Raw genomic sequence first — 23,174 nt, 5'->3', positions numbered from 1 at the left:
TTTCAATCACATGGCAGAGGTCTATTTTTATCTTTGCTTGAAATATACTTACCCCTGAGCATTAAATGATTCTCATTTCCTTCCCCTGAATACCCAGGTAAAGGATGCCCACTGGGCAACCGGCGCTTTACATTTTAGCAATCAGCCTCGGGGCCGCTTTCCCAGCCTGTTGCCATTAGCGGGACTAAAGTGAGCTTCGAAACAAACTGTAATGTGTACTTTTCTCAGCATCGAACCTGAGGACGATCAATCAACCTCAGCTGACAACAACACACCGCACATCCCGCAATTACAGCCGCACCTGCTGCATGTAGCTCAGCGCTGCGGAAGGAAGGCGACGGAGTTTACCGAAGTTCCTCCTCAGTTTAATTGCACACCTCTCTCTAAATGACTTCATCCACACTGGCCATTCATATTCAGTACTCCACGAGATGGAAGCCAGGATGTGACTCCAGGCGCTTTTATCTTAAAACACCTCAATTATGGTATAAACTTAATAATTTAAGATAAAAGCCAGTGTTCCGTGACCTCTAGGTGTATGATAATCTGTACATGGGCTCTATTCTCTTCGCATGGGGGCAGAGGAGACCAGGTCTACCTGGACTGCAACAAGCTCTCTCTATTATCATGAAGATTTTTTTTTATTTTTGTCAGAAGGTTATGAATTTCAAGAACACATGAGCTGTTTATCATTTATTAGGGTAGTTTTCCAGCAGGAGGTAGTAAAGTGCCTAATTTAATAGGATTTATCTGTAGCACCTTCCAGTTAGACTCAAAAGGAACACTATGTTTATAAGATTTTGATGCTCTAACCACATTCAAAATAACCAGCAAACAATATATATATTCTACATGTTATATACAAAAAGTATATGTATTATATGTATATAATATAATAATATAATAAAGCAATGAACCATAAGCTGCATGTAGCCTGCCACCTGTTTTGTTAATAAAGTTTTATTGAAACACGGCCAAGGTCATTCATCTGTGTGCTGTGTAGGGCTGCTTCAGTCCACAGTGGCATGCTTCAATAACTGTAGCAGTGACTTATGAGCCAAAAGTCTGAAATATTTAATCGGTCAGAGTATTTACTACTTTTCAGAACAAATTTGGTTACTCTTGGTTGCTTATTATGCATTTATTCTAATACCTCTGTTCCTAAGGCACGGGTGCACACACGTGTTGGGGAAAGCATGCGGGATGGGACAGCTACCTCTGTAACTGGGGTCTCCACACCCCATGGCTTAGACGTCCCTTTCTGTCCCTCCCAGCAGTTTGCTCTCTAATCTTTCCTCTTGCTCCTCTTTGTGTCCATCGCTTTCCTTCTTTCTCTCATCTTGTGCTCTTAAACCACAAGTTGCTTTCCTCAGTGCCGTACTGGTTATAGGATAAAATCCTTTCATAAAACCCTTATCAATATCCATACACTACAGCATTAATGCACTCAGCCATTAATCTCCCACACCCTACTGAGACATCAGAATACCATTTTGAGCATACAGACACTTTCATTATGATACGAATCCCTAGGTAATCGCTAATATTAATTTAACATTAATAATATACAAAGTAAGTATTAAATTGACATAAATTAGAGATTACTACATAATGATCAGCTAATTATATTAGAACATTTGTTTATTTGTTGCTATGGAAATTTCATAATTAACTGCTATTAAAATTTTTGGCTGGTTCCATATCTATTATTTCTAGATTTGATTTTTTAATTATTGTGATTAAAAATTCAAACAGTATCTCATATTATACTTAATAATTTAATTTGTATTATTTATTCACAATGATTTTATGTTTGTATAATTGTAATTAAGGAGAAGTATATAATATACTAACCTCAAGTTTTCTCTCTTCCTTGCGGAATGGGAACCTTTTCTAGTTTCTGCATGATGGTGTCCCATGGACTGGCACCAGTTCTGATGCCACCACCAAACCTGTGATGAGCAGGAAGCTAGCAACACTGTCTTACAGGTGATGAATAAGAAACTAAAAAAAAAGTGAAATAATTTGCTGAAAACTGCAGATCTAGAAAGTCTTGCGGGTAAGAGTCAAACACTAACGACCTTTGCTAGAGTTCATCTGGGTGACTCAGCTCCATGGCAGTTGACATTGTGAAACCGATGAGCAGACTCTGCTCACTAGCCTGACATCCTCCGGAGCTGACTGTGAGGACGGGTTCTGGATTCTGTTCTCTGCGGTGAGAAGATCCACACTAAATGTGGGTGGCACCTCTCTGTGACCTGGAATCTGAGTAAAGAGAAAGGAGAAAGGGAGCTGAGCACTGGCCGGTGAGGGTCTCTATCTAGGACTTGACTGCAGCGATAATTCGACCAGCTGCTGAGCCCCTGCCGCCGTACACTCCTGCGATGATGATGGACTGCATCCTCAAACAGAACACCAAATTAAACCCTGCCTTCCTCGGGTCACATTTATGGGGTATTCTGTCACAATAAGAAAAGTAACCAATGCCGGGTGTGATGGCGCACAAGTTCGAGGCCAGCCTGGTCTGTAAGAGCTAGTTCCAGGACAGGTTCCAAAGCAACACAGAGAAACCCTGACTCAAAAAACAAATCTGAAGGAAAGAAAGAAAGAAAGAAAGAAAGAAAGGAAGGAAGGAAGGTAACCAATATATCTCCTCAGAAGGACTGTCCCTGTATCCTTGTGTGGATGACATTGCTGCTACTGATGATACTGACCAGTAAGACAACAGAAGTCAAATGCATTTCTCCCAGGAGGTTCCACAATAGCAGTGAAAAACAATTATGATTGACAAACTGAGTGTTGAGCTCAGGTCTGAATTTCCAAAGATCTGTGCATGTCTTGGTATAAGTATGTTTGGAAGCCCCCCTTATAATTTGTGTTGAAATTCAATCCCCATTGTGAGGTTTTAAAGGACCTGGGGCTGGAGAGGTGGCTGTGTGATTAAGGGCACTGGCTACTCTTCCTAAAGACCCGAGTTTGATTCCCAGCCCTTTCATGGTGACTCACAACCATCTGTAATCTGGATGGATGAATCGTTCATGAATTAAGAGGTCAACTGGCTGTCTGAAGAACAAGTCTTTTATAAAGGCCAAGTTCACTCTGTCTCCTGTGTGATCCTCTCACTGTGTGATGGCGTGGGTGACCAGGGAGTCCTCACCTGCTAGAACTAACTCTCAGCAGACGTTCCCCTTTGACCTCCAGAATTAGACAGTGAGCAAACCTTCAAAGTTTCCCATCCTGTGTTATTCCATTATAGCCATAGGAGGTGGCTGGGACACAAGGGCAGGTGAGAGGCACCTTTGAAGAATTGGAAAATCCAGTTCCTCCTTCGTCACTTCCTCCAGAACCCATCCACTCAGCTCCAGTGCTCCCTTAGCACACCAGCACGTGCTCTTGACACAACCACTTCCCGTCACCTGCACAAACCAGGAACAGGACTCACTGTAATGCTCCCTTTCCCACTCCCATTAACGTTGCAAAAGGCAGCTCTATTCTGGGTACCCTCAGCCACTCTACACTTGAGCTGCAGCTCTGGCCCCTGGGTCTGCTTTGACACAAGACCTTTAAGTGTTGAGGGTAAATCAGACTTGCTGTCTGATTCTTCACCTGTGTAATAAAGCTAACTACCCTGACAATATACACTTGCTCATCGAGGCCTCTACCATCCTCTCCCTCACCTTGCCTTTGCCCTGTGTCTCTCCCCACTGACTGACCTGTGGTCAGGGCAGGTTGCTCTACTAGCTTCTCCTTCATTCTATCCTGTATGCTTTTTTCAGAGACTTTTTTTCATCCCAAGGGTAGCTGTATAATACATATTAACACATAGTGGCGCATGTCTGTCTTCTTCCCCAGTGCTCTGAGAGCTGTGGGTAGGGAGTGTCCACAGCTGCTCTGCTCAGCATCTGCCTCTCTCAGCTTAGCACAAAACACAGGTCACCAAACCCCTGTTAAATGGTGGAAAGAATTACATAGCTCTGAATAAATTCCTTAAACTTTTCCAGTTTCTCTTTGTTCAACTGTAAAAAGGTGATAATAACAGTCCAGGACTCCAAAGCCTTTGTAGTATCTGCTATTTAAAGCACTAGACAGAGCAGGCACTCAATACATGGTAGTTATCCATGCTGTTATTTCCTACAACATACTATACGCTGCAAGAATGAAGGAGGAGGAGGAAGAAGAAAGGGAAAAAAGGAAGAGGAAAACATCCACACACACCATTAGAACTCTGCAAAATAAAATCGTATTAAATTATCCCACTAGACGCCGGGCCTAAGGCAAAAGCAGAAGTGGCTAATATCCAGATGGCCTTCTGTCTTCTCTACTCCAGGGACTCTGAGGAGGACTGAGGAAACCTTATGTCTTCAGTGTCTACCTTCTAGACTCTACCTGGGAGAATCCATGTCTTCTTCCTTCCATGTCTTTTAAGATAGCATGTATGTCAAGCAACAGCTCAGGGTGGAGAGGATGTGGAGAAAATGGCATATTCCTTCACCGCTGGTAAGAGTGCAATGTGTACAGCCACTTTGGAAATCAGGGTGGCAGTTTCTCAGAAAAACTAGGAATAATACCACAAGACCCAGCTATACTGGTTTGGGGCATATACCCAAAAGATGCTCAATCCTACCAAAAGGACACTTGCTCAATTATGTTCATAGTAGCTTTATTTGTAATATCCAGAACCTGGAAACAACCTAGATGTCCCTCAATCGAGAAATGAATTAAGAAAATGTGGTACATTTACACAATGAAGTATTACTCAGATGTTAAAAACAAGGACACCAGGAAATTTAAAGTCAAATGGATGGAAATAGAAAAAAAAATCAACCTGAGTAAGGTAACCCAGACTGAGAAAGACAAACATGGTATGTACTCACTCATAAGTGAATAGTGGCTATAAAATAAAAGATAGCCATGCTATAATCCACAATCCCAAAGAGACTAGGTAACAAGGAGGGTTCATGGAAGAAGGTTGAATGCCTGGATCTCTCCTGGAAGGGGAAAAAGATGAGATTTAGTGAGTGGACTGTGGGTGGGTTGGGATGGGAGCATGGGCGCTCAGGTGGGGACAGGGGGGAAACGGAGGCAGAGTGCTGAAGGAGATTACTGGAAGAGGGTGACATTTCAGGGTCAGGTAAAAGCCTGTTGTAGAGGAATCTCCCAGGAATCTACAAAGAAGACTCTAAGCAAGAGCAGATACACAGCCTGATCTGGCAATCTCCTGTGACCAGATTGACCCAATTGTCATCAGAGGAGCATCATCCAGCAGCTGATGGAAACAGAAGCAGACCTGTGGACAAACATTGGGCAGAATTCATGGAAACCTGAAGAAGAAGAGAAGAGGGGATACTGGGAGCCGGGGGTCAGGGACACCACAAAATGGCTCACAGAATCAACTAACCTGAACTCACAGGGACTCACAGAGACTGAACTGACAGCCAGGGGGGCTGAATTGGACTGGCCTGAGCACTCTACGTGTGTGTTACTGTTGTGTAGCTAGGTCTTCTTGTAGGACTACCAACAGTGGGAGCAGGGGGTGTCTCTGACTCTTCTGCTGGATTGGGAAACCCTACTCCTCATACTGGGTCACCTTGCTCAGCCTTAACACCTGAGGAAAGTACTTAGTCTTGTTGCAACTTGATATGCCGTGTTTTGTTAATATTCATGGGAGATCTGCCCTTTTCTGGACAGAAGAGGAGTGGACTGATGGTGGGAACAGAGTGGGGAAGGGAGAGGAGGGAGGGGAAACTGCGGTAGGAGGTAAAATAAATGAATAAATTTAATTTTGAAAAATAAAAATTTTAAAATGACACTGTGTGAATATTTCTAGGAAAGCAAAGCTCTTCAAACACAAAGATTATCTGTAGAATCAGTTGTTTGCCATTTCAGTAGGCTTACCTCATTTAAGTGATGTATGTACCCAGTTAAATACAATTACATCAATTAAATCATGAATGAATAAATGAATGTGTGAATGAATGAATGAAGAAGGCATGAGATCATGCACAAAATGGTGGACTGAGTAGGATCAGCAAGAATTGCAAGCAGAGACTGTTCATTAATCTAGAACATTCTCAAGTTCAGAACGTTCCAGAATAGATTAAAGGAAGAGAGACTGTATACTCCAACCGTCTTGTATTTACCTGCAGCCTCCACTCTCAGTCGCCTTTGATATGAGATCTTTAAAGGATTGGGGAGAATCTATTAACTGCCGTCTGAGTCTTCATCTGTAAAATAGAGCTAATGGCACTGACCTTCCTCATAGAGCCATTGTGTGGGATAATTAATTAATAATTGCAGATTCCGTTGACAGTATAAAGTGTGACATAAATGCTAAGCATTATTTCCATACAGTCCCCACTGATTGTCCTTAGCACACTCAGGTCTCAGTGCCTTTGATCTGCTGCAATCCCCTGGAACGGAGCAAACACTGCTTTTGTGTCGCTGAGTAAATGAATAATGAATGTGATTCGCTGGTAAAGGTTACTTAGCTGTATCACTTGTTTTAAAATGGGGACCGAACTATGTAAGCTCATAGCTACTGTGTCAAAGGGAGAGAAATGAGACAGCTAAGGCCACCAGTACTATATACCCAAGCCACGACCCTCAGAAAGGCCCTGTGCGTGCCTACGAGGAGAAGGGAGTGATGTGGCCAAAGGCAGGTAGATCTCTGTGAATTCCAAGCCAGTTATGGCTAGTGAGATCCTGTCTTAAGAAACAAAACTAAAGACTGACAAGGAAAGAACCAGATGGGGAACGGAGCAGATTCAATGGTACGAAGAAGCAGGGTGTAGCCCACACATGCTCTGGCGGTCGGATCTCAGCTCATTCTGCAAGAAGTAATTTGTGACGTTCGGGTCGGGGGAGGGGAACGTTGTCATTATTTTCTCCTTCATGCTCACTGGCTCTTTGATGGGGAAGATGGTGGTTTTCTTCTCACACCGTCTTCGCTAAAGATAGAAAAGGACAACGCTGTCGTGGCACAGCTTCTACTCCCCTCAGAGTCTCCTCCTCAGTGGTCGCCCCAAAAATCACCCTTGTGCCAGTGCCAGGGAGAACGTTAACCCCAGCTCTCGTTTCAAGATTCCAAACGTAAGTTAGATGCCCCAGCACTTCATGGAAAATGCAAAAGCTCAAAAATCATTAACGGATCCATTTGATTGACCAGCCTCTTAAATGGTCCCTTGCGATTTAGAAAATAAATAAATAAACAAATAAATAAGCTGAGACCTGGGTAAAGTCAAGTAGCTAGAGGCATCTGGATCTTACGAAGGTGCCAACACCCATGAGGACAAGTCTCTTAGCAAAAGGAGGTGAGAAAATCCACACACATAAAAGACAAAAACTTAATTTCTGCCTCTGACCCTGAAGAAAAATTAACTCAAAATAGACAAAAGACATGAACATAAGACTCGAAGCCTTAAAATTACCACAGGAAAACATACAGGAAACATTCCCAGAATAGGAAGTGTCCTCGTAGGATCACAGTAGTTCAGGGAAGAGCAAAAAGAAGTGACAGATAGAATTGCAGCGAGTAATGAGCCTCCACATATAGCAAAGGCAACAATGAGCAGCGGGGAGAAAAAAATCATTGCCAGATGCTCATGAATGTTCTAGAAGACACGAAGAACCCAAAAATTAAACACCAGAAAAGGAATCTACTCAAAAATAAAATGGGTAAATGAACCTAATGTACAGGTCTCAAAAAAAGGTGTTAAGATGTTCAATCTCTTCAGTCACCAGGGCACAACAAATCAAATCTACATTGGGATCCCACCTCACTCCAGCCAGAACGGCAGTCACCACAAAGCCAACAGCAGATGCTAGCAAGGTGCTTGGGAAAAGGAGCCCTTATAAATCACCTCAGCCACTTTAAAATCATTGTGAAGGAGTTCCCTCAACAACTTCAAAATTCGGCACCCATAGACTCCAGCCAGAGCACTTCTGTGTGTATACCCAAAAGAATCAAAGTCAACTTAGTATAGCAATATCTACACATTCAAGTTTACCACAGCACTATTCATAATTGCAAAATTACAGAATCAGCAGAGGTACCATCAACAGTCAAGAGAATAAAAAAAAAATGGAGCTTAGAGCCAGAGGGAAGGCTTAGTGGGTGGCAGCACTTGCCACCAAGCCCACAGACCTGAGTCCAGTATTGCCCTTGAACTCACAAAGTGCAGTAAGGGGGCCACTCTCTCTGACCTCTATATGTTGTAGGAGGCCGCTTGTTTGTTCCCTGATGTTCAGCCCTGAAATAATCACACAGAAACCATATTATTTTCAATACTGTCTGGCCAATCACTTACACATATTTCTGGCTAACTCTTACATATTAAATTAACCCATCTCCATTAATCTGTGTATCGCCGCAAGGCTGTGGCTTACCACGGATAAAGTTCTGGCATCTGTCTCAGGCAGGGCTATATGGCTTCTTGCTGACTCCGCCTCCTTTCTCCCAGCATTCAGTTTAGTTTTCCCCACCTAGCCCTACTCTGCCTTATCAGACCAAACCAATTTCTTTATTAACCAATGGTATTCACAGAAGAATATAGAGGGGAATCTATATATGAGTGTGCATTCTCATAAATAAATGTATATCATTTTAATTTTAAAAAATATTTACAACACTGTATAGAACAATGAATCTGTGTTGTCTGCAAGAAAATGAAAGGAACCAAATGCCATAGTGTTAAATGCTTAGCCTAGTTCTAAAAAGACAGTATAGCAATTTCCTCTCATCTGTGAAAATCTAGGTGTGTGTCATGAGACGGAAGTAAAAGGGTACTGCTAGAAAAGTGGGAGGGTAAGAGAGGGAGGGGAGGGAGGATTAGACATAGGGGGACGTCCATACTAAATGCACGTTGTATGTATGTGTGGGTGTGTCATGGGAAAACTCCTGCTTTGTTCAATTAATATACCCCAAAAACAAAAGGAGAAGAAAATAATCTATTAGGGATTCGATTTTAGAAGTGTAGACTATATTTGATAATTCTACAGGTGAAACCCTTTACATGATAGAGATAATCTTTAAAATGTATTATTTTAGAAGCCTATATAAATTTAGAGTGTACTCTTTCCCCTATACTCTTTTGCATAATACCCAAAACACACCTGTCATATACCCCTCTACGTTTCGTCGGCGAGGATTTTGTTTCTGCTAGCTGGTCTTGCTCTTTGCGGTCATTTCTCCGTAATTGTGGTTTTCTGCCGACCTGCTTTTATTTCAGCACCCTTTTGAAAATGTTTCCTTTACCACGCTTAGTTAATTCAAAGTTTGGAACTATTGGCGTATGTTACAAAACCTTCCATGGCATGGAACGAGATCGCCACCCAGTGGCTAAGAAGGGCTTTCCTCCCTGCATCCTTCCAGATCTTTCCCTTCGCGTTTTTATTTCACTACACTGAAGAGCAGAGATGTCCTAAAGGAAGGTCTAGTCCCTAAGCCTTCCATCTGCAGGAGAGTCAGCAGCAAGTAGGTTTGTAGTCAAGCCTGGGATGCCACAGTAAAACAGATATCCATGACGCTCTATACCTATACCTATGTTTTTGACAACAGCTCCTCCAGCTTGACGTGACCTTCCATGGGTTCCCAGGTATCCAAGGGATGTCTCCAGCTAGGTCCTTGGGCAGCAGAGGAGAGGGTGCCTGAACTAGACTTCTCCCATAGCCACACTGATGAAAATCTTGCATATCACCATAGAACCTTCATCCGGCGATGGATGGAGATAGAGACAGAGACCCTCTTTGGAGCACTGAACTGAGCTCCCAAGGTCCAGATGAAGAGCAGAAGGAGGGGGAACATGAACAAGGAAGTCAGGACCGCGAGGGGTGCATCCACCCACTGAGAAGGTGTGACTGATCTAAGGGGAGCTCATCAAGGTCAGCTGGACTGGGACTGATGGAGCATGTGATCAGACCGGACTCTCTGAACGTGGCTGACAATGAGGGCTGACTGAGAAGCCAAGAACAATGGCACTGGATTTTGATTTTACTGCATGTACTAGTCTGTTTGGATGTTCCTAGACCTGGATGGAGTAGGGAGGGCCTTGGACTTCCCACAGGGCAGGGCACCCTGACTTTTCTTAGGACTGGAGAAGAAGGGGGAGGGGAGAGTGGGAGGAGTGGGAGGAAAATGGGAGGAGGGGAGAAGGCGGAAATTTTTAATAAATAAATAATTTTTAAAAGATCCCCTGTCCTAAGGAGGTGGAAACTGAGGCACAGAAAAGGAAAGTGGCTTCTTGGTGTCTATGAGGCTGATTAACTGGAGTTACAGGTAGCCTCTTTCATGCTTAGCTTGTAGCTTATTGCTACTTTTTCTACTAGACTGATTCTGGAAATGTTTTAGCACCACCCAACCTCCAACGTGATTACATTATAAAAAAGGTGGAGGGGGCACAGTAGATGAGTATAATTCTAGATATTTTAGAAGCCTTCATCTGAGAATGTCCTTTGTCTCCATGTTGTCTTTCAATTATTTCTGTGCTCACTTCAAAGCCATCTTCAGAAAGAAGAAAGATCAGTAACTCTGAAGCATCTTCATCAGTCTAAGGGATTTTGAGCTCCTAAATTCTTAAATAAATTGGGTTCAAATAGAGTACAGAAGTACTCCAGCTTCGCCTGCTCCCATGTTCCCAGGATCCTCTGAGTTCACTTGTAACTGTGGTTCCAGACAGACAGTGCTCCCCACCCCACCCGCTACACACACACACACACACACACACACACACACACACACACCAGCACTGCTTTCTAGGCCTGGGGGCATGGGGAGCCTTCCCAGTTTCTGATTGGGCGTTCTGAGGTGAGTTATACAGCTTCGTTGCAGTGGCTGCCCTGGTTTCCCTATAGCTCTGGCACTAAGTTCCTCTTTAACCACATGGCAACAGCCTTTGTCGCTGTGTGTCCTGGCACCTAGACTGCCTCCCACGGAAGCACAAAAGCACAAGGAAGTTAACAAATGCTTTCACACACTCCCTGGTCTGACTTTAGGGATGCCTATGACTGGATGGTAGAGAAGCTGTTTCACCTTGGTGACCTAATAATGGTGTCCTCAAGAGGTTAAATCTGACTCGCCATCCAGATCAGAAGATTGAGCACCATGGAAACAGTTTATCTGAGCTAATGGGAGCTCAGCAACTCCAGCTGGACAGAGAAGGAAACAGCATAGGTCCAAACTCATCCCTCTGAATGTGAATGACAGTTATATGGCTGGGGCAGACTGCAGGACCACTGGCAATGCACCAGGATTTATCCCTGGTGCTTGTACTGGCTTTTTGGGAACCCATTCTCTTTGGATGGATACCTTGCTCTGCCTAGATATAGTAGGGAGAGCCTTGGACCTTCCCCAAAGCAATGTGCCTTACCCTCTCTGAGGAGTGGATGGGGGTGAAATGGGGAGTGGGTAGGTGAAGGGAATGGAATGAGAGGAGGGAGTCAGAACTAGAATAAGCATGTAAAATGAAAAAAGGTAGTCTGTTTTCTTGTTAAAAAATAAAAAAAAATAAGAAAAAGAAGTTGAAATGTCAAGGTATTTTCCTTTAACAAACACTTCAAGAGTCTGGAGCAGGTCTTAGGAAGGTACTGATAGGGCTATGTGTCTTTATAAACCTTGCAAAGGTGAGACACTTTAATCACCGTCAGTCATAACCACCCTCTCAGTCCAGGTGGCCTTCTGCTGGAAGTGAGCCCTTAAGGAATCTGGCTGAGAGGAAAACTCACTTAAGAATGTACATTGTTACCAACAGTTAGGACATTGTCTTAGAGACTCAAAGCAAAACAAATTCAACAGTATTGACTCGTAATTTGGGTGGATACAAAGTGCCATTTCTGATATATATAATTTAAAGAACTGGGAGAAATTTTGGATAAAAAGTAATGGGGTAAGAAATAAAAGTATTAGGGTAAATAATAAAATCAATAGATATAGCTTCTATGTCAGGAAGTAAATTACAACAAAAACATTAAACACATAGACTAGGGGAGTCAAGCAATGATTATATGAAAAAGCTTGGCTCCAAAAATGTTGTGGGAAAAATTATCAAAGCCTGAAAATATTCTATTGCTTTTGGAGATGTTAAGCTGTTTATGATTTTGTTACTGCATACTTGTTATTTCGTGTGATTCCCTTTTTTATTCAAAATTATTGGCATTGACATTTAGCCTGCTATTTGTAATTTTGGATTCTCTTCTTAAATCAAGTTTTCTAAGTTGTTCAAGCCTGCAGGCCTTTTCTGTCCAGAGCTTCCTTGGGCAGGGAAGGTGATCTGTTAGGGCTTTCCCCTAAAACAGGGAAGGAAGCTTAACACGCCAGAAAGATGCAACCCCCACCCTTGCTGCCACAAAGGCGTTGCATACAAGAGAGTGAACAAATAGTACTTGAATTTTCTGAGGTGATAGGAGTCACTATATTTGATAGTAAACTGTATTGGGTCTATATATTTAAAAAAAATAAAATAACCCACCTTCAACACTGGCTATTGATCTGCACTATAGAAACTTTCCAGACTTTAAAAAAGCATGTCACATGAGCTACAGAGATATCCACCGTGAATGAAGACAGACTCCCAGGAGTCATGGCCAATGAGGTGTGGCCTAAATTTTTTTGTTCACAGATTAATGATAAAATAAGACAACCTTTTACAAATTATAGGTCACAACCTACTATTGGGCAATAAATATGAAAATAATTCTTAAATTAAAGAAGTGATTAAAAAGAATCCTTTAGAAAATAAGAGTCATGCGAACACAGTGTGTTTATGAAATTTTGCTGTATGGGTGGGTGGTGGCATTTCTTACTGTCTGAAGTACACACATGAGGGATCCAAGAGTAGCTTCAGATTAAAGCATGAGTAGGGAAGAACGACAAGAACATTTATGAAAGCTCAGGTGGTCAATTGTTAAGAATTATTAACAATTTGTAAATTTATTGGAATTTGGAGGGACATTTTGCCTCTAAAAATCCTACATTTAGCTGTGATTTAATTGTTGGATGGACCCCCAGAAGCTTTTTAAACTCAAATAGAGTGTAAATTATAATGTGATGGAATGGGGTATGATATGGTATGATTAATACAATATGACTGTCATAATAAAGCATAATGCAATATAAACGAGCTATCATAGAGCTCATAGCCCTAACCCAGCACTCTCATTCCCCTCCCTCCCTAGCTCAGATCCACAATTCCTACACAGACTGCTTGAAAGATAATCTAAAAATGACAAGGCTTCAGTCACAACATATGTATGCATTTCACATACATTTAATATTTTATAGTGATGGGTCGAGGTTTCATATTTTGTGTTGCCACTTGATTTGATAGAATATGATTGTAAGCTTAAGTCGTTCTGACAGATAAGAGCCACACTCTTCCCTCAAAAAAAAAGAAAAAGAAGAAGAAGAAGAAAGGCACTAAATGAACACAGCTTTATAACTGGGTAACTGGGTAGTGGTTAGATCAAATGACATGTTTGTTTTAAGGTTCAACATTTGTAATTCTATCCTAGGATAACTCTCTGGTGTTAAAAATTGTCAATGCCTCTAAATAATGAAGGCAAAGAAGAAAGAGCTATATGCAACAGACAAGCTTAATAAAAATCTGCAGAAGAGAAAGTCATCTTTCATGAGAGCCGCGGAATACTAAATGAGTCTGTAATTCTCTGAGCTTCTCTTGTCATATGTTACAATAACAATAAGGGAACTAGATGCTGATGTTGATTTGATTTCAATACCGGCAGAGTATTGATTTCAGCACTATACAATTCGTGATGATTATATATAGCTAGCTGTATATCTTCTAGATAAGTGTACTTAGAAAGGAAGATGGAAGGAGAAAAAACTAACAACACTAATGAAATGCTTTCAATGTGTGGGCCACTGTATTTGCTCCATTACATGCATTATCTTGGAAGTATAATGAGACAGGATGCATGCTTTGTAATGCTGCAAGGTATCTATTACCCTGTTCACATCACAGTTGAAGAAACTAGATTAGTTTTCCATGGCTGCTGCATCAAATTATGACAAACCTAGTGACTCTAAACAGCATGAATATATTATCTTATGGTTCTATAGTTTAGCAGTTTAGGTCTCATTGAGAAAAAAAAATGAAGACATCAACAGGAAGCTTTCCTTCCTGGAGACTCAAGATGGGAAATCTTGGAGTTTTCCCAGCTACTAGAAGCTTCCCATGTCTTGAAGGCATGGTGTCTTACTTAGGGTCACTATTGCTGTGATGAAATAACAAGACCAAAAGCAAGTTGAGGAGGAAAGAGTTTATTTGATTTATACTTCCACAACACCATTTATCATTGAAGGAAATTAGGAATGAAATTCAATCAGGGCAAGAGCTAGAGGCAGGAGCTGTTGCAGAAGCCATGGAGGGGTGCCGCTTACTGGCTTGCTCCTTATGGCTTGCTCAGGCTACTTTCTTATAGAACCCAGGACCATCATACCAAGGGTGACCCCACCCACAATGGCCTGGACTCTCCATCAATCACTGAGTAAGAAAATGCCTTACAAGCTTGCCTGCAGCCTGATCTTATGAAGACATTTTCTCAGTTGACATCCCCTCCTCTGATGACCCTAGATTACATGAAACTATACAGTAGCCATGGCTGTCTAGGCCTTAGTCCTTCTCCCCTATCTTCAAAGCCAGAACCATCAGGCAGAATCATTTTCAGGAGAACAACGCTCTTTTCTAGTTTCCCTTTTCTAGTTCCCTCTGCCACTTTAATGACTCTTGTGATTTTCTGGGTTACTTCAATAATCCAAGAATCTATCTTAAACTTGGATCACTAGACACAGCTCCTGGGACTATACCCAAAGGGTCTAAGTCCTACCACAGGAACTCCTGCACGTCCATGTTTATTACTGCATGCTTTACCATGATGGCTAAGAAATGGAAGCATCCTCTGTGCCCATCAACAGAAGGGTGAATAAAGTAAATGCACTAAGCACACACACACACAAACACACACACACACGTATGTGCGTACGTACGCATAGGAATTTTATGCAGCCATAGAGAAGTCATGAGGCACCTGCAGGAAAATCAATATCACCCAAAATTATTAGATGAAGCAAAATAATCCAGACTCAGAAATAAAAAGACTGCATGGTTTTTCTCAAGTGTAGATCCTAGATTTGTGTGCAGGCATGTGTGTGTACATGTGTGTGTGCATGCATGCGCGCGTGTGTGTGTGTGTGTGTGTGTGTGTGTGCGTGTGTGTGTTAGCTCATGAAAGTACAAAGAGGATCATAAGAGGGGGAGATCTTACAGGAGGAGGCAAGTGAGGGTAATGGAACACATGTGATAAAAGAAAAGGGAGGCAATCGGGGGAGGAGGGGGCCGTTGGGAGAGAAAGAGAAGGTTCCACATGAATATAGTAGGTATGAAAAGGCTGTGATGAAACACATTACCTTGTATGCTAATTGGGAAAAACAGAAGAAGCTATCAGTAGACAGCCTGAGCTCAATGAATAAGCCAAACTCCACGTTGCTATGCGTGTCACCCAACATCCCTGTGTTTCAGGTCAGGGTGTGATTGTGTGAAGGGAGGAGACATTATTTTGCACAGCAGAAAAACTTTAGGTAGCTAGTTTAGGGAACATAAGTAATATGTCATCCTCGCCAGCAGCCCCATTATTCTTCTTCACTGAGCGGTTGTTCTAAATGGTGCGAATGGTCAACTCACAACTGTAGAAAAACATGTTATCCTGTTTTCAAGGAGCTTACATTTCAGTAGAGAAAACAGACATACAACGAGAAAAATAAAAATGTCTCAACTATTACAGGGAAGTAGTGCTAAGGATGCAAGCAAGGGCAGAGGTGGAATCACAGAAGAGATGGTCCCTAGGCAGAAAGAGCACCGCCTGATGTGTCAAAATGATCCAAATTATTAAAACATTGGACTAGAACACAGTCACGTCTTCCAGAATTAGATGCTCCTAGCCTCTCTGTCTACTCCTCATTGGTATCCACATTGAATCGCTATTGGGACTCCCTAGGCATCTTCCTAGACCAGCATCCATGGACTTAAAACATGGACTGTGAAGGCATTCCATGACCTTCCTTCTGCTCTACAAGCTCAGAATTCTTTGTGATGGTTGGGTAATGTTATTTCTTGGTGGATCAGTTAGCAGAGACATATATACAAAGGAACTGAAGAAACTGTGAGGTTCTATCAAAGTGGAACCTTTGGAGAAAATGTGTGGATGTGATACTTAGAATCAAGTTTTTTTAAAAATAAATAAATAAATAAATGCCAACGCTTAGGGGAAATTCATCAGAGGTTAGAGGTCAATTAAATATCTCTCTTGTTACAGTTTGTTCAGAAGAGGCAAGGTTTGTGGCTGGGGGAGGAGAGAGAGACAGGGAGAGAGAGAGAGAGAGAGAGAGAGAGAGAGAGAGAGAGAGAGAGAGAGAGAACCAGCCAGCTGAGAAGTGGGAGGTGATGATTCTAGGCAGAGAACACTGCCTGATGCAAGAAGAGAGAGGAGGAGGAGAGCTTGGTGTGCTTGAAAATGTGCAGAAAAGCAGCAGGGCCAGAGCTTATGGAGGAGGTGGATCTAATGAGATGAGACGGGGGCTTTTTAGGCCTTAGCAATGGACTAGATTCTTACTTTAAATGCAATGGGAAGCCCCAGGTAGGTGGGTGGTCTAGTTGATGAGTTTAGCGCTGTTTCGCCGTTGAATAAACGGGTTGCAGAACAAGAAGATGGAAGCTGTTGCAGAAATGTAAGCAGTGATGTCGGCAGCAGAAAGAGTCAGGCACCAGAATGGAGATGTCTTAGCAGAATTTTAGGAGTTGCTAATAAATATGCAGGGATGCAGGGGTTGAGGGGACAGATGGGCTCCCCAATTTGAGGATGGCTTGCTGTGTGGGAAAGTTTATGCAGAGACAAAGTTTCAAAGAGAGGAGTAAGCATTCCAAGAGGAAAGAATATCGGACTAAGAAATCATATGATGCAGACAGCAAGAGAAGTTGGCAAATCAGCGGGGAAAGACATAGAGTTGTTACCGCCATACGGCTTCCAAAAGTCCTTGTGAGTCAGCCCAGGGTGAAATTGAAATGGATGAACCCTGAGGGCCGATCACCCAAGTTCAACCTCCTCCGCCAATAGTTATGTGAACTTGGACGCTCAGTTTCTCAGGACTTCAGTTTCCTTATCTGTAAACAAGCACACTCTGACTATGCTGAAAGTTAGTGCTTAAAGTCAAGGCTGTGATTGGACCAGTTAAAAATGTCTATGATGCATCCTCTGGGGGGGGAGGGTGATGTTAAAGCAGGTCGTCCAGGCTCACTAAGAGAGCTATCTGAGAAACACAAGTTTGCTGCCTCTCCTTGGATTGTAGGGTCAGGACTTCTCTCCATTGGCCTTGTTTTGCTTCTTAGTCGTGATAAGCAGAGGCAGCTGAGCAATAGTTGGACAGTTGAGTAGTCAGCAGGCCAGGCTGTGAAAGTAGGTAGCCAGCATTATGACAGCTACAGAAGAAACAAATGACAATTGCTCAAGAGGACCTAGGGCAGGTGGGAAAGAAAAGAAGAGGAAGGAGAGAGATGCCAAGAGAGGCTGGAAAGCTGAGGTTGAAGGACAGAGGCTGCAAGGAGCCAGAGAAGACAAACTGTAGGAGCGGGGGGGGGGGGGGGGGGCATCAGAGAAGTTCCAGACAGCTGTCAAATGTGAAGCCCGGGAAGAAGAGCTGTAATACTAGCTGTTATTAAGAACTAAGGACTCGCTGGGTGGCAATGGTGCAAGCCTTTAATCCCAGCACTTGGGAGGCTGAGGTAGGCAGATCTCTGTGAGGTCAAGGCCAGCCTGGTTTATAAGAGCTAGTTCCAGGACAGGCACCAAAGCTACACAGACAAACCCTATCTCGAAAAACAAAACAAAACAAAAAAAGAACCAAGGACTCCCAACTTCACAGGCACTGCTGATGACTGAGAGATTCCCAATACCTAAACCTGCCTGGAAGCTGTGACATCAGTGACAAGAAGGGAATGAGGAAGCCTAGGTCCACAGGAGGACCCTAACTCTCAGGGCACCAGCTGACACAACACCCAAGGCCTGAAGGAACTACAACACTAGAGGGCACCCCACTTTCTGCTGCTGTTCTCTCTCTACCTCTGGGGGTGGGGGTGGGGGTGGGGAACAGCTGCCAGAGACAAGCATTGGAAAGCTTCTCCTTGACTGCCCATGAGTTCAATTAGCACAAGCAAAAGGAGACCCCTCCTTCAGCCGGCTGATGGGTAACTCTGCCAACAGAACGTGTTTTCTATGTTATTTACCCAAGCAACTGAAATTCAATACGGGAAGGATAACTCAAATTGGACAGAGGAGACTAGTGAAGAGAGTGATAATTTGGGGATAATTAAGGAAAAGAAAGTGTTGCAGAGCAGAGTAATATGGACAGTCCACCAGCAGTCCCAAAGTCCTGACCCCCAGTGGACCAAAGTGCACATCAGAAAGCTCTGTGCCTCTGGCTCAAAGTTGAGCTCAGCGGGTTAAGGCCCTTGCCACCCAGCCTGACAATCTTACTTCATTCCAACAGACCCCTACAAGTTGTCCATGATGTCCACATGTGTGCCACGGCATGAACACACAAAAGTATGTGTGGGCATGCACACACACATGCCTGCACCTATATACATAAACATGAGTACACACACATACACAGGCATGGACACACTTACACATGCACACATATACTTACATACACACACACACACACACATATTCATGCACACACGCAATGTAATTTTAAAGAATTAAGTCAAGCAAAGGTCCCCATCCTTTTTCCACCTATACATACCACGCGTTAGTTGGATGGAAAACAAGTCAGTGGTTTCCCAGCGGGTACTGAGTTAACCTAAGGTGTAATATACACATTTTGGTCTGAATGTAGAGGTAGAAAGAGCAAGAATAAGGAACCTGAGACAGAGATAAAGGAATAGATGTGGTCTTATTCCCTAGCCTGCTCACATACCCCTACCAGATAGGGAGCAGGAGCTGAACTAGTGAACCCAGACTCCTAGTCATGCACCTCTATATCACATTTCAAAGAGACGGTACATCTTTATTGCAAATACATTCATATTCATCATTTTATTCATTCCTAAGATTTTTGTCAATAAAATGTTGAGTTTCAAGAATAATAAAGACTGATCCTTTCAATGCCTGTATCAGTTGCTGGTTTATTGTTCATCCATATAAGATTTTCTTTGTTGTGAGAAAAACAAGCTGCTCGTGTTCTCCGAGTCTTCCTAGTCATCCTTAGTTAAAAGGGCTGCCCACTTTCATCCCTTTGTTAGGCTACATGACAATATTTCACAGATCTTTGAGGTAAAAAAGCAAGCTTCCAAATACTGCCTGGAATAGTGATAAACACCATCTTTTTGCAAAGTGTCCTGTGGCACTAGTCCCTCGGGCAAAGAGCCTGTGCCACTCACCGAGGGTGCCCTGCTTGCTATCCCCAGCCCTCTCAGTATCGTATTTCTTCTTCCCTCGTGGTAGGACACAAGCTCCCTTTGAGGACAATGGGCATCAAACTGCCATTTTTTTTTTTTAAATTCAATGTGTGGTAAGTCTAGCCCTTAATGTTTACCCAGAGCATTGAGTCATATTATAGAATAATAAAATACTATTCGAAAAGGGCACTTCACATACCAAAATAGACATTTTATGAAGTCCATTTTGGTAATTCCAAATTGCATTTAATTTTCTCTGAAAATTCCCACGTGACAGGAAGATATGGGTCTTTGCGGCTTTCAAGTATCTTCTAGGGAACTACAAAATGACAATCTGCTAAAATTAGCATTTTTCCCACAGACACTAAATTACCAATATCAATAAAGTCACATGCATTTTCATTAAAATAGATAACTAAAATAATAAGTTTCCTATATTGCTATTCTGGGATTCATGCAAATCACAAGTCCACATTATCCTTTGGTATGAATCACTTGTAGTGCTTCCTTTTCACAGATAGGTGGGGCTAGCGACTTCTGTTTTAATTATAATATTTTAGCATATTAAAATCTGTATCTAGATGAAGCAGCTACTTCAAAGCTTCAAAACTGATGAAACTGCATCACTCTCTTTTAAGGGATAATATACTACTAAAACACCCCCTGCTGATTTCACAGGCTTTTGCAGAGAGCTATGCATAATTTTCTGAAATTCAAAGGCTTAAGATCAGATATTTATGATGCTAAAAACTAGAACTCAAGAATTATTAAAAACTTGGAAGACTTTCCAAAGACAGATTTTTTTTTATTTTACTCAGTAATTATTTAATGTGAGGTTAATAAAAAAAAGTAAAAATCAAAAGATTTGAATTCTAGATTCAACTCCAGCACTTAATAGCAAGGGGGCAAAAACTGGATGTCTGGGAAACTTAACAAAGGATTTAAATGAGAGCTGATAAAGTGGCCTGGGACAGAGATTTGTAACTGGGCCATCACCGCACAAATGAAGATTACCGAAGACGGTGTGGTGGAGTCCCTAGTTAGATCTGGGGACAAATTCTCAGGAATCGAAAATGCTGTTTATGATTATGTGATTTTTTTTTTGGTTAAAATCACTACTTTAAAACGTTCATACGATAAATCTTAGGTCATCTGAACATCCTTCTTATGACTGACATACAGCATGTGTATTTCTGACAGCCCTAGTGCCAAATAATTCAACTTCAGTTGTTTCCCAAGCTAATGAAAGCAGAAACCGACACAATATGTGCCTCCCATCTTCTCCCGGGTGATAAAGAAACAGATTTTAAGCAGATTTGTTTTAATCCAGAAAACTTACAAGAATATTTTACTATATATGGCACACTGTAGTGCGAATGAGTTGAACTGGAAATAAAAGAATACAGACAACATAAAGAGTAGTGATTTCTACATCATTCTTTGTTATAAAGTAATAAAGCTATGCACAGTTATTTTGTAGGTTTGTATATGTTTATATTGTGTTTTAAGCAGTCATATGAAAACTGTAGATTTAAAGCTATACCTAGATTCATATTTCTATATATTCAAATAGCATAAAATGAACATGTTAATTAACTTAAAATAATTTTTTGAGGCACAGTGGGATTTTTTTGTTTTCTTTCTATTTAATTATTTATTAAAAATTTCCACCTCCTCCCATTTCCCTCCCCTCCCCCTCCCCCTCCCTCTCCAACTTAAAATAATTTTAGTTGATACAGCGCTTGAAGGATGTGGCCACGAAACTTGGAACCGGGACACCTCAGGTTGTCTTCTCTAGATACATTGCTGTGTGGCTCTGGGTAGGACAAATGACTGTACTTGCCAGTATTTCTTCACAGTTGGACAGAGATAACAATCTCATTACCACAGGAACACAGAATTTAAAAAAATAAACTGAATGTATGCCTTCTAGGTATAGTGTTTAATGGGGAATAGATCACTGAATCAAATATTTAGGTTTTTCACGACGCTTTGGGTAACTCCTGCCATGTCCTTGTTTTCTAAAGTAAGGAGGTATTGTTAGTGATCCCCTTGTTCCTGCTGATTTAGCAACAGCAGAAGTGGGTGCATGGACTTTCCACTTCTTCATCAGGCCCACAGTGGTTTGGTTCCCAACAGCTTTTCTCCTCTTTTTTAAGTAACTACCAGAAATGTAAACAGCATGTAAGTCGGTTGTAACCAACACATCTTGAGAGTGGAAGCAGAGCTAAGGGAGTAAAACTCTCCCACGCATGAAAAAGATCTGAAGTTTCCATTTCTTTCCTGTTTCCCCAGATGTCAGAGAGGACAGAAGTCTAATTTGTCTTCTCGCTGTACTTGGATGTAAGCACCGAATGGTCTTTCCCCATTGCCTTTTCCACCAAATGAGAAAGCCTTCCATTTCTGCTTGGAAGTGTGGAGAAGCTGCAGAGCAATTCTGTCTCACCTTTAACCTATGTCTTAATAAAATCTATCCACTTGGGATATTATAACAATTGGGAAAATGACTCTAAAGCATTCCGTTGGGAAGCCAGACACTTCTGGAGTTGAGGTTTTTTATATGCCATCCCTTTGTGATTCATTTTTCAAATACTGCAGAGCTTGCAGCACAAAAGAGCCTTAGAAACTCTCCAAAGGCTAAACACGGAGTGGTCCTGAAGCTGACTGTGCAGGCATTGCTTAAAAAACGGCACAGCCACCATATATGTAAACTACACCTGGAATCCGTGATCTTCTAGGCTTGTGAATTTTCCTGGCGTCACCAGGCTTTCTCAAACCTGCCTTAAACTGAGGTTAGCAATATGTGTCCTGTTTCACAAAGCTACTACTGAGAAAAAAATTTTAAGGAATATAAAACAGTAGTAACAAATAGTATCAAAACACTTCGCAAAGTTGAAAGTTCTTAAGTCAAGAGACAAAATTATGGCATATTTAAAGATCCAAAATGGTTTTTATTCACGATTGTACAACTAGACAGCCCTTGGAATTCTTTCAAAGAACCCTGACCACAAAATGTCAGGCATTGTTTATGACAAGAAAAGTGATCTAGAGATAATCTAGTTGATTATAGACAGGTGTTTTGCTTTACGTGCGTTAGTTGGTCTCCTGCTATTGATTAAAGCTGGGATGCTATTATCTGGTGGACATTCAGCTGTTTGTTCAAGTTTAATTCCTAAATTCGGTTTTCAGCTGGCTTACCTATTCAAAGAGCCTATAGGTCTCTAAATTCTGAGGCATGCTATGGCTGGATGCAAGTTAACATCTTCAGGAAAATAAGCCAAATTCAGACAAGAATAATTCAAGATATTTTTTCCTACTACATATAGGAGGGGGAAAAGAGTTGGAAATAAAAGAACTATTATGAGTGGACAAGACAATGGAGCGGGGAAAAACTGATGGTTATAGAGGGAGAAAGTATGATCACGGTATGTTATGGGCATACGTGGGAAAAGTCACAAACAAGCCCATAACTTTGTAAAATTAATACACACTAATTTTTTAAAAGGTGAGGTCTCTCCTCAGCTTGGTGGGTCAGAAGAGTCGGAATTCTAGTGACTAGCGCTCCCCACAAACCTGAATGAGATCAGGTACCCAGGTGAAACTCCTTCAGCTGACAAATCATTGCTATGGTAACTGGCCGCAGCTGACAGCAAGCTGACCTCACGCCATGCCATGCAGCATACACAGGGTGGCCACTCTATGAGGCGC

This window comes from Microtus oregoni, unplaced genomic scaffold, assembly GCF_018167655.1.
Source record: "Microtus oregoni isolate MIOR12 unplaced genomic scaffold, Mior012 000033F_ref0000390, whole genome shotgun sequence".
In the NCBI taxonomy this organism is placed as follows: domain Eukaryota; kingdom Metazoa; phylum Chordata; class Mammalia; order Rodentia; family Cricetidae; genus Microtus; species Microtus oregoni.
Note: the sequence above shows the minus strand (reverse complement) of the source record.